The following is a 9338-nucleotide window of genomic DNA, read 5'->3' as shown; positions in this document are numbered from 1 at the left end:
AAGAATGATGTTTTATATTAACATTGAAATTGTACATAAGACTGTTTAAAACATGTGTTCTCTTAAGCTCCTCTCTGGTAGACTGATGGTCTACCCAGTCTAATACTACACAGCTTGCAAGCAACAAATCTAGGATTCAAATCTAGATCTAACATGAAAACTGGATCTCAAATCCCTCCCACAAACCTATCAGGAAAATATAGACAACCCATGGAAGAATGGGCAAAAGACTAAAGAAGCACTCCGCCAATAGGTAATAAATGTGTGCAATGGCTCAACACCATTGACCATCAGGGAAATATAAACTAAATCCACAAGTAGATACCTCCAAACCCTGACAGAATCATTAAAACCGGAGTTGCTGTATCAGCCAGGTATCTCATCTGTAGATCACAGAAGTCCCCTTGGAGTTACTGTTCAACCAGTTTACCTGTGGTCTTATCTTGGAACACAAAGATTTCAATGAGTAGAATTAAAGGAATTAGAATTTGGTCTAGGATGGAGCTCATAGTTTGGCTGGGTTTGGTTTGGTTTGGTCCTACTTATCTCTTTTTGCAAGTTACAGTGCAACCCCTTTTGAAAAACTAATTTTTCCCTTTCAATTCTCAACATTTCCTTTACAGTCTAGCTGCCAGCAGGGCAAATTTTATCTTTATTGCTATATATTTATACACTATATATTAATATTTGCATATAAATTCATTGAGTTCCTCAGTTATAACACATGCACTTTCTTGACCTATATTTTAATATAAATAAACAAAAAATAAAAAAGACATGAATTCCCCATTCCTACTTTGCCTCTCTTCATCTTCCTGATTTGTGCTCCGCCTCTCGTCTGCACTGCTCTATCTTCTAGCCCTGTGAACTGGTAGACACTCTGGCTTTTACACAAACTCTCCTCCAGAATATTGCTGCCCTCTGGGTCCACACATCTCCCCTGAGAAAGCACCTCCCCTACGACCCAGCTATTGCACTGTTGGGGATTTACCCCAAAGATACAGATGCAGTGAAACGCCGGGACACCTGCACCCCGATGTTTCTAGCAGCAATGGCCACGATAGCCAAACTGTGGAAGGAGCCTCGGTGTCCAACGAAAGATGAATGGATAAAGAAGATGTGGTTTATGTATACAATGGAATATTACTCAGCTATTAGAAATGACAAATACCCACCATTTGCTTCAACGTGGATGGAACTGGAGGGTATTATGCTGAGTGAAGTAAGTCAGTCGGAGAAGGACAAACATTATATGTTCTCATTCATTTGGGGAATATAAATAATAGTGAAAGGGAAAATAAGGGAAGGGAGAAGAAATGTGTGGGAAATATCAGAAAGGGAGACAGAACGTAAAGACTGCTAACTCTGGGAAACGAACTAGGGGTGGTAGAAGGGGAGGAGGGCGGGGGGTGGGAGTGAATGGGTGACGGGCACTGGGTGTTATTCTGTATGTTAGTAAATTGAACACCAATAAAAAAATAAAAAAATAAAAAATAAAAAAAAATAAAAAACAAGCTAGCCAAGTTCTAAAATAGAAAAAAAAAAAAAAAAAAGAAAGCACCTCCCCTTTTCCTCTTGTCCACCCACCCTCCCCCTTCCCACATGAAACCTCTTTGGCTCTGCTGGACTTGCCCCACAACCACTACCATGGTTCACTTTAGGTTAGCCTTCTATATAGTGGGTCTATTTGCCTCTCACATTCTCAGTATTTCAAAATGATGTTGATATGGGGTTGTGTTTATTTCAGAAACTTTCCATTGTTTTTTTATGCAATATTTCAGAATAGGCTTTTTATTACATGGGGGAGAAAAGAGTAGAAAGCTTTTTTTTTTTAATCAGAAGTTTCCTTTCTTTCCTTCTTTCTTTCTTTCTTTCTTTTTTCTTTCTTCCTTTCTTTTAATTGTAGATACACTGAAATAACATCTTGCTCTGCACAGAGAAAAGTTCTTATAACTTAGCTAAAAGTAGTTATGAAGCTAATATGAGAAGCCCCCATGATTATTTTTAAGATTACTTTGCTGACACCTACTGGACAGGATCTCTTAGACACAAACATAGAAGACAAGTAAGGCAATAAAGATTCCCTATTCTAATTGTGATAAATGAACTATTTTTTTCAAAGAATAAAATGAATAGGATTAATTAATTTTTAAATTCCTTGTGTGGATCCAAATTAATTTTTTTAATTCCTTTTTCTCTTTTTCTCTTTCTTCTTCCTTTCCTGCTTTCTTTCTTTTGCTTGTCTTTCTTTCTTTCTTTCTTTCTTTCTTTCTTTCTTTCTTTCTTTCTTTCTTTTCTTTCTTTCTTTCTTTCTTTCTTTCTTTCCTTCCTTCCTTCCTTCCTTCCTTCCTTCCTTCTTTCATTCTTTCTGTGGGAAAGCAATGTATAAAGGTCAAACATTTCCAGCTTTTCAGCTTGGAAAGAAAATGTATCATTTTTCTTTAATACAATAATGAATTGAGAAAATCTGTACTTAACAAAGCTGTATCTAAATGGTCAGATTCCTGCCTATAGTTCTTCCAACTTAAGAAAAACAGAGGAGATGAAAAAATATTTTGTAAATTGATTATCTGGTTTCCAATGAGAAGTTAATGTGCTCTCTTAAGTCATTTAATAAGGTCTTTTTAATCCCAAACAAGCATTTATGAGCATTGGTAATTCCAAAGCAAGCAATAGTTTTATTTAATAGTTAACTAGAGGTAATAAAGCTATATAATTTTAAAGCTATTAATAAATGTGTAGCCACAATGGAACTTAAAATTTATTTAAACATTTAATTTTTAATTGTATGGATAGTGGTGGGGGGAAGGTCCAGGAACTGGAATGACAAGAAACATCAGAGTGCCTAGAACCCAGAACCTGAATCCCAGGCTGGTGCTTCACGCAGTATCTACTGTATCCCTTGTCCTTATATTTGGGCTTACTATTTATCCTATGAAAGAAACGATTTGCATTATATTATGGATTAACATCATTCCTTACTTCAACTACTTGATTTATTAGATGCTAACAATGGAATATATGATCTAGGACAAATCTGGGGGAAAATGTATTAATTCATAATCAATAACCACAAATTTAATAGCCTAAAACAATACCTACTAATTGTCTATAGTTTCTATAGGTAGTTTCTGAGGTCAGGAGTCAAAGCACAACTTAGCTATGTCTTCTGTTGTTTTTTTTTTAAGATTTTTTATTTATTTATTCATGAGAGACACAGAGAAAGAGAGAGAGGCAGAGACACAGGCAGAGACAGAGGCAGAGGGAGAAGCAGGCTCCATGCAGGGAGCCCGATGTGGGACTCGATCCCGGGACTTTAGGATCACGCCCTGAGCTGAATGCAGCACTTCTAAACCACCGAGCCACCCAGGCTGCCCAGTTATGTCTTCTGACTCAGAATCTCCCAAGGGTAAAATCAAGATGCTGTCTGGCTGTGGTCTCATCAGGTTCAACTGGGGAAGGATCTGATTCCATACACTTCTCAGTTTGTTGGTAGAGTTCATTTCCTTGTAGCTAGCTATAGGATGAAAGGCCTCATTTTCTTGTTTTATAGGACAGACTGCTCTCAGCTCCTAAAGACTTCTTGGAGTTTCTTGTCATGTGGGTTTCCCTAACAAGGTAGCTCACTCCATCCATGGCAGCTTGCTGCTTCAAAGCCAGCAAGACTCCACAAGACAGTTTTATGTAAAACCACCACAGAATCATGTACATGTGATCACAAACATCCCATTTCCTTTGCCACATTCTACTGGTTGGAATCAAATAATGTGTTCCACCCACATATAAGAGAATACCAGGAGGCAGGGATCTTGAAGGCCACCCTAGAATCTTTCCCCCACAAAAGAGATCTAAAAATACCAAACTCACATTCATATCCAACTTGCATTTAAAAAGCATAAAAGCACCCACATGTATAATTTTGCCTTGAAAATGTATGTTTATATTTAATTTAATATAAAACAACACCTAAGTAGTAGCTGCTGGTAACCCTCCACAAATGGAACAGCTCCAGTGAAGGGTTCCAAAGTAAAGGGACCTCTGGCCAGTAATCATCAAAAACCATAAGAATGGGGTTGTGAATGCTCTTCAGGGACAGATGATAGATGTGGAAGAGGAAAGCTTACTTCAAACAGCTACAAGATAGGAAAAAAAAAAAAGAGAGAACAAAACAAATCTACTTGCATGAGCCCTATAGACACATGACTATTTTGAGTTTTAAAACTAATTCTTCCATAGGAAGTACCTCCAAATACTTATTGCTATAGTATACCACATTTTTCAATGCCCATTTCAATTGTTTTGATTGCATTTTAAAATAACATACATTTGAGAAGCTTCTACTATGAGCCGGACAGTTATAGTTTTGTCAACTTATTTGTCCTCCATTAAATCTTGGAATTCATGGACTTGGGTTTGACTAGCACCATAGATAGCACTAGAACAGATGCAGGGCATGTTTTATTAATGCAAATAAGCAATGTGCAGTTGTTTCCTATATTGAGAGAGTTTGACTATGGCAATATGTGAGGGCAATTTTGCAGGCTCTAAAGATGAGTTACAACTAATTAAGCATTGACTCAGCCATGTTAGCACTGCCAAATTGATAATCTATATTCAATAAATCTCATTTAATCTCCAAATAACCTTGTAAGTCACAGTATTACCCTTACTTTATAGATGAGGAAACCGATGGTTAGAAGTTAGGTAACCAGCCCACGGTTAAGCAGATAATGAGTAGGACTGTTCTGACTTTATACCTGGTGCTATTTCCATCATAGGATATCTACCTAATATTTGTATTTTAAATTAATTTCTTATGTCTAAAAATATGTAAAGGAATTATCTTTGTTTCTAACAGATATGAGTTGCTGGAATTGGTTAAAAATCTTATATATATGTCTATTTTAAGTTGAGTGTGAGTGTGTACTTCACAATTATATCTTTTTAAATAACCCATGGATAAAGAAATGAATATATAAAAAACAAATGTCCTTGGCTATCCAAATATTTCCAGGACACTGGTCTGCTGGGATGGGAGGTTTCAAGTTGAGCTCTTGGCTACTAGGATTCACAGACTGATTCCTTGGGGGTTGTGAGAGTCAATCCAAAGGGCTACCTAGAGAAGTTAAAGAGCTTTCATGACATGGAGTGCATTGTAGCAAATACTAGAGTGATCTGTCCTCCATTTGCTCTGTGTGTACAGATGGCGGTTTGGATTTCAAAAATGATATCCATTAAAATCAGCTGAGGAATGATAAATTATTCAATAGTTTCTGGGAAATAGATTCAAAAAATAGCTCTATTTCACACCAAAACCAAGTTCTTATCACATTAAATGTAACTGTAAACACATAATAAATATTATACACTTGTATCATAAAAAGACCTCCTTAGCATATCACTTAACGTGTGTGTGCACACACACCCCACACACATGCACAAACTGTAGAGATATTCTATTGTTCTTGTCAATGATCCTTCCTTCCTTTCTTTAGTAAGAGAAAACTTCTGATGCTTTCAGGAACCATTCCTGAAACCATTCCTTCCTATTGCTTAGTGCCCATGACTCACACCCTACCTTCCAGTGCTAGATCAAAACCAAACCTGACCCATCAGAGCCACATCCTTCACGCCACTTCACATTCATGAGGATGTAAACTGAGCCTTCCAAAGACTTTGCTGGAATTCTTGGGAGACTGATTCCCTCTTTGGGGTCTTGGGAACTAAAACTATAGTAAGTCTTATTCTACTACAGGAGTGAAGGGAGAGGGGGAAGAGAGAAGGGTTCAAAGCAGGAAAGGAGGAGAGCAGGAAAGATAAGGAAGGGAGTGAAATATGAGAGAGAAAAAGGGAAAGGCAATGATCAAGAATCCTCTCTATGCAACATACCTTTGAAATAAATGTTCTAGCCTTGGGATGGTGTTTGAGCCCCCAAATTATTTTGAATTATGGAACAGAAAGGAATTTCCAATTTTCAAGGGTTGAATTGCTTTAAATAGCTATATCCAATTTTTCCATATCGGGAAGTCCCTCAAAATGAAGGCAGAAAAATGGACCACTGATGGGAATGAAAAATACTTACATTAAGAAAGGAAGCTGGGATCCCTGGGTGGCGCAGCGGTTTGGCGCCTGCCTTTGGCCCAGGGCGTGATTCTGGAGACCCAGGATCGAATCCCACATCGGGCTCCCAGTGCATGGAGCCTGCTTCTCCCTCTGCCTATGTCTCTGCCTCTCTCTCTCTCTCTGTGACTATCATAAATAAATAAAAATTTAAAAAAAAAAGAAAAAAAGAAAGGAAGCTGAGTGTGTGTGTTTTCTATTCTGCTATACCCTATACAGGAGTCTAGCTAAGAGCTCTCTTCATTTCCCATCATCACTCTCTATTGAAATTCATGGACTTTAAGGGAACTTTTAAAGATAATGAGGAGGATGTGATTTATTATTATTTAGAGAACTTTAATGATCAGAGAAACCAAGACCTTATGCTAGCATAAAATACTTAACATCTCATTCTGTAGTTACCAAAACAGCTGCACAATTATGTCAACTAATTTCTACTTAATCCATTGTTGGAATAATTTATTTATGAAGATTAACTTGAATAGCACTGCAATCAGTAGGAGAACTGGGATGGGGGAGAGCATAAATAACATAAATAAATAATGAAGTGAAATAAATAAATGAGAAGAGACTATGGAAACAATTTAGTGTTCTGTGTTCTCCCTTCATATGAGACAAGAGTACAAAGGATCTCATGTTCAAATGTCCCTGAAATGTGGAATGGGGTGAGACCCTGGGTTTCAGGGAATGCTGTATTTTACACCAACTAACCACTGTCCTCAAACATACTCTGTCCACATTCTTGTCCCTGCCTTTTTTGCCAGTATTCGTGGAAGGATCTATCATTTTCTAGTCATTTTAACAACCTCATTCAGGTAACTGCCAATGGCACTTACTCTGCACTTTTCACATGTCCAGGTGGAAGAACAGCCATTAAAGGAAGCTCTCATTTGTCTCTTCTGCCTCCCTCATTACTTCTGGAATATCATTTGTCCAGTACTGCCTGTGACTGGGTGGGTCAGTTAATTCTGGGATAACATTTTAGCAAAGCTATGTGAGGACACAACAGAAACTTCATTCCCCAACCAGCTTTATTTGTAAAAAAGTTGAAATAATGATATATTTTTAAAATACCTCTGTCCAACTTTTGAATCAGTCCATCGGTTAATTCAGACAGAAATCAGACAAGGAGGAGAGAAAGTAAGTGTTGTCTTCTTGAATCCCAATGATTCAGTCACTAGAGTCAGGGCCTAATACTATATCTAATTCAAAATTTCTCTTCTTCTTTCACTCAGGCCTGACTCATTATCCACATACCTCCAATGTGGACTCCTCACCTCTCCTCTATTTGCTAGGCAATGACCTCCTTCCTGACTTCTGTGATAGCCCTACTCAGCTCTCCTTCCTCACACCCTACAGTTCTCTCATCTCAGGTAGCTGCTGTCTTGGGTAGGTTCTTCCAAGATGGCTTGAGCACAGTCACCCATCATGAGAGGCAATAAACAGTATTTCATTCACTATCCACATGACCTTGAGTAAGTTTCAGTGACCCACGTATAAAATGGAAAAGATAAAATACCAATATCATGTGGTTGCTTTGAGCTTAAATGAACTAATATACCTTGATATATATATATATATATATATATATATATATATATATATATATGTATTTGGAACAGAGCATGAAGAATTGCACATCTAAGTATAAAAGCCATGCAGATATTGGTGACAACTCATTAAGAAGAGCTGGTAGTTCCATGATAGTGCAACAAATAAAATGGAAGAGCACAGAAGGTTAACAAAGAAAGCCAAGGAAAGAGACAGCAAAGGAGAACTCAAGGGTCTCAGCTCTGGATGTTGGAAAGACTGTGTACAAAGACTGCACCCACTGAGGAGCAGCCAGAGCAGGATGTGGGATAAACTTGAAAGTATTCCCTAAGCCACTGAGAGAAGCCTCAGCAAAGAAGAGAAGCCTTATTGGCTCAAGAGATGTACAAGGCTCTACATGTGACCAAATACTGACTAAAAAAATAAGAGACGACTTCTAGGAAGCTTAAATTAAAATTAAATGGCACTCATTCTTGGTGATCTGAAAAGCTGTGTGCATGCTCAGGACTGCACCAACCAAGCCATACATATATACAACCAGATCCTACCAGGCTGGGCAGCACAAGCACAGCCTTAGTCCAATGACTCAGGAGCTGACTCAACAACTACCTTAGGCAGCTACGCTGAAAGACAAAAACAAGGAGAAAAAAAATCGAAGCAGGGACTTCAGAGCCTACACACGCCCAGCAAATAGACTTCATAGAATGTATTCAGCCAAGTCTCTCTTTTTTTTCTTTTTTGTATATTTTTTATTGGAGTTTGATTTGCCAACATATAGTGTAACACCCAGTGCTCATCCCACCAAGTGGCCCCCCTCAGTGCCCATCACACAGTCACCCCATTCCCCTGCCCACCTCCCCTTCCACTACCCCTTGTTCGTTTCCCAGAGTCAGGATTCTCTCATGTTCTGTCTCCCTCCTTCATATTTCCCATTCAGTTTGCCTCCTTTCCCCTATATTCCCTTTCACTATTTCTTATATTCCCCATACGAGTGAAACCATATACTGTTTGTCCCTCTCCAATTGTCTTACTTCACTCAGCATAATACCCTCCAGTTCCATCCATCTCGAAGCAAATGGTGGGTATTTGTCGTTTCTAATGGCTGAGTAATATTCCACTGTGTATATAGACCACATCTCCTTTATCCATTCATCTACCGATGGACATCAAGGCTCCTTCCACAGTTTGGCCACCGTGGACATTGCTGCTATGAACATTGGGGTGTGGGTGTCCTGGTGTTTCACTGCATCTGTATCTTTGGGGTAAATCCCCAGCACTGCAATTGCTGGGTTGTAGGGCAGATCTATTTTTTACTCTTTGAGGAACCTCCACACAGTTTTCCAGAGTGGCTGCACCAGTTCACGTTCCCACCAACAGTGCAAGAGGGTTCCCCTTTCTCCACATCCTCTCCAACATTTGTGGTTTTCTGTCTTGTTAATTTTCACCATTCTCACTGGTGTGAGGTGGGATCTCATTGTGGTTTTGATTTGTATTTCCCTGATGGCAAGTGATGCAGAGCATTTTCTCATGTGCATGTTGGCCATGTCTATGTCTTCCTCTGTGAGATTTCTGTTCATGTCTTCTGCCCATTTCATGACTGGATTGTTTGTTTCTTTGCTGTCGAGTCTAATAAGTTCTTTATAGATCTTGGATGCTAGCCCTTTATC

The sequence above is a fragment of the Canis lupus genome, chromosome 34 (assembly GCF_003254725.2).
Source record: "Canis lupus dingo isolate Sandy chromosome 34, ASM325472v2, whole genome shotgun sequence".
In the NCBI taxonomy this organism is placed as follows: Eukaryota; Metazoa; Chordata; class Mammalia; order Carnivora; family Canidae; genus Canis; species Canis lupus.
Note: the sequence above shows the minus strand (reverse complement) of the source record.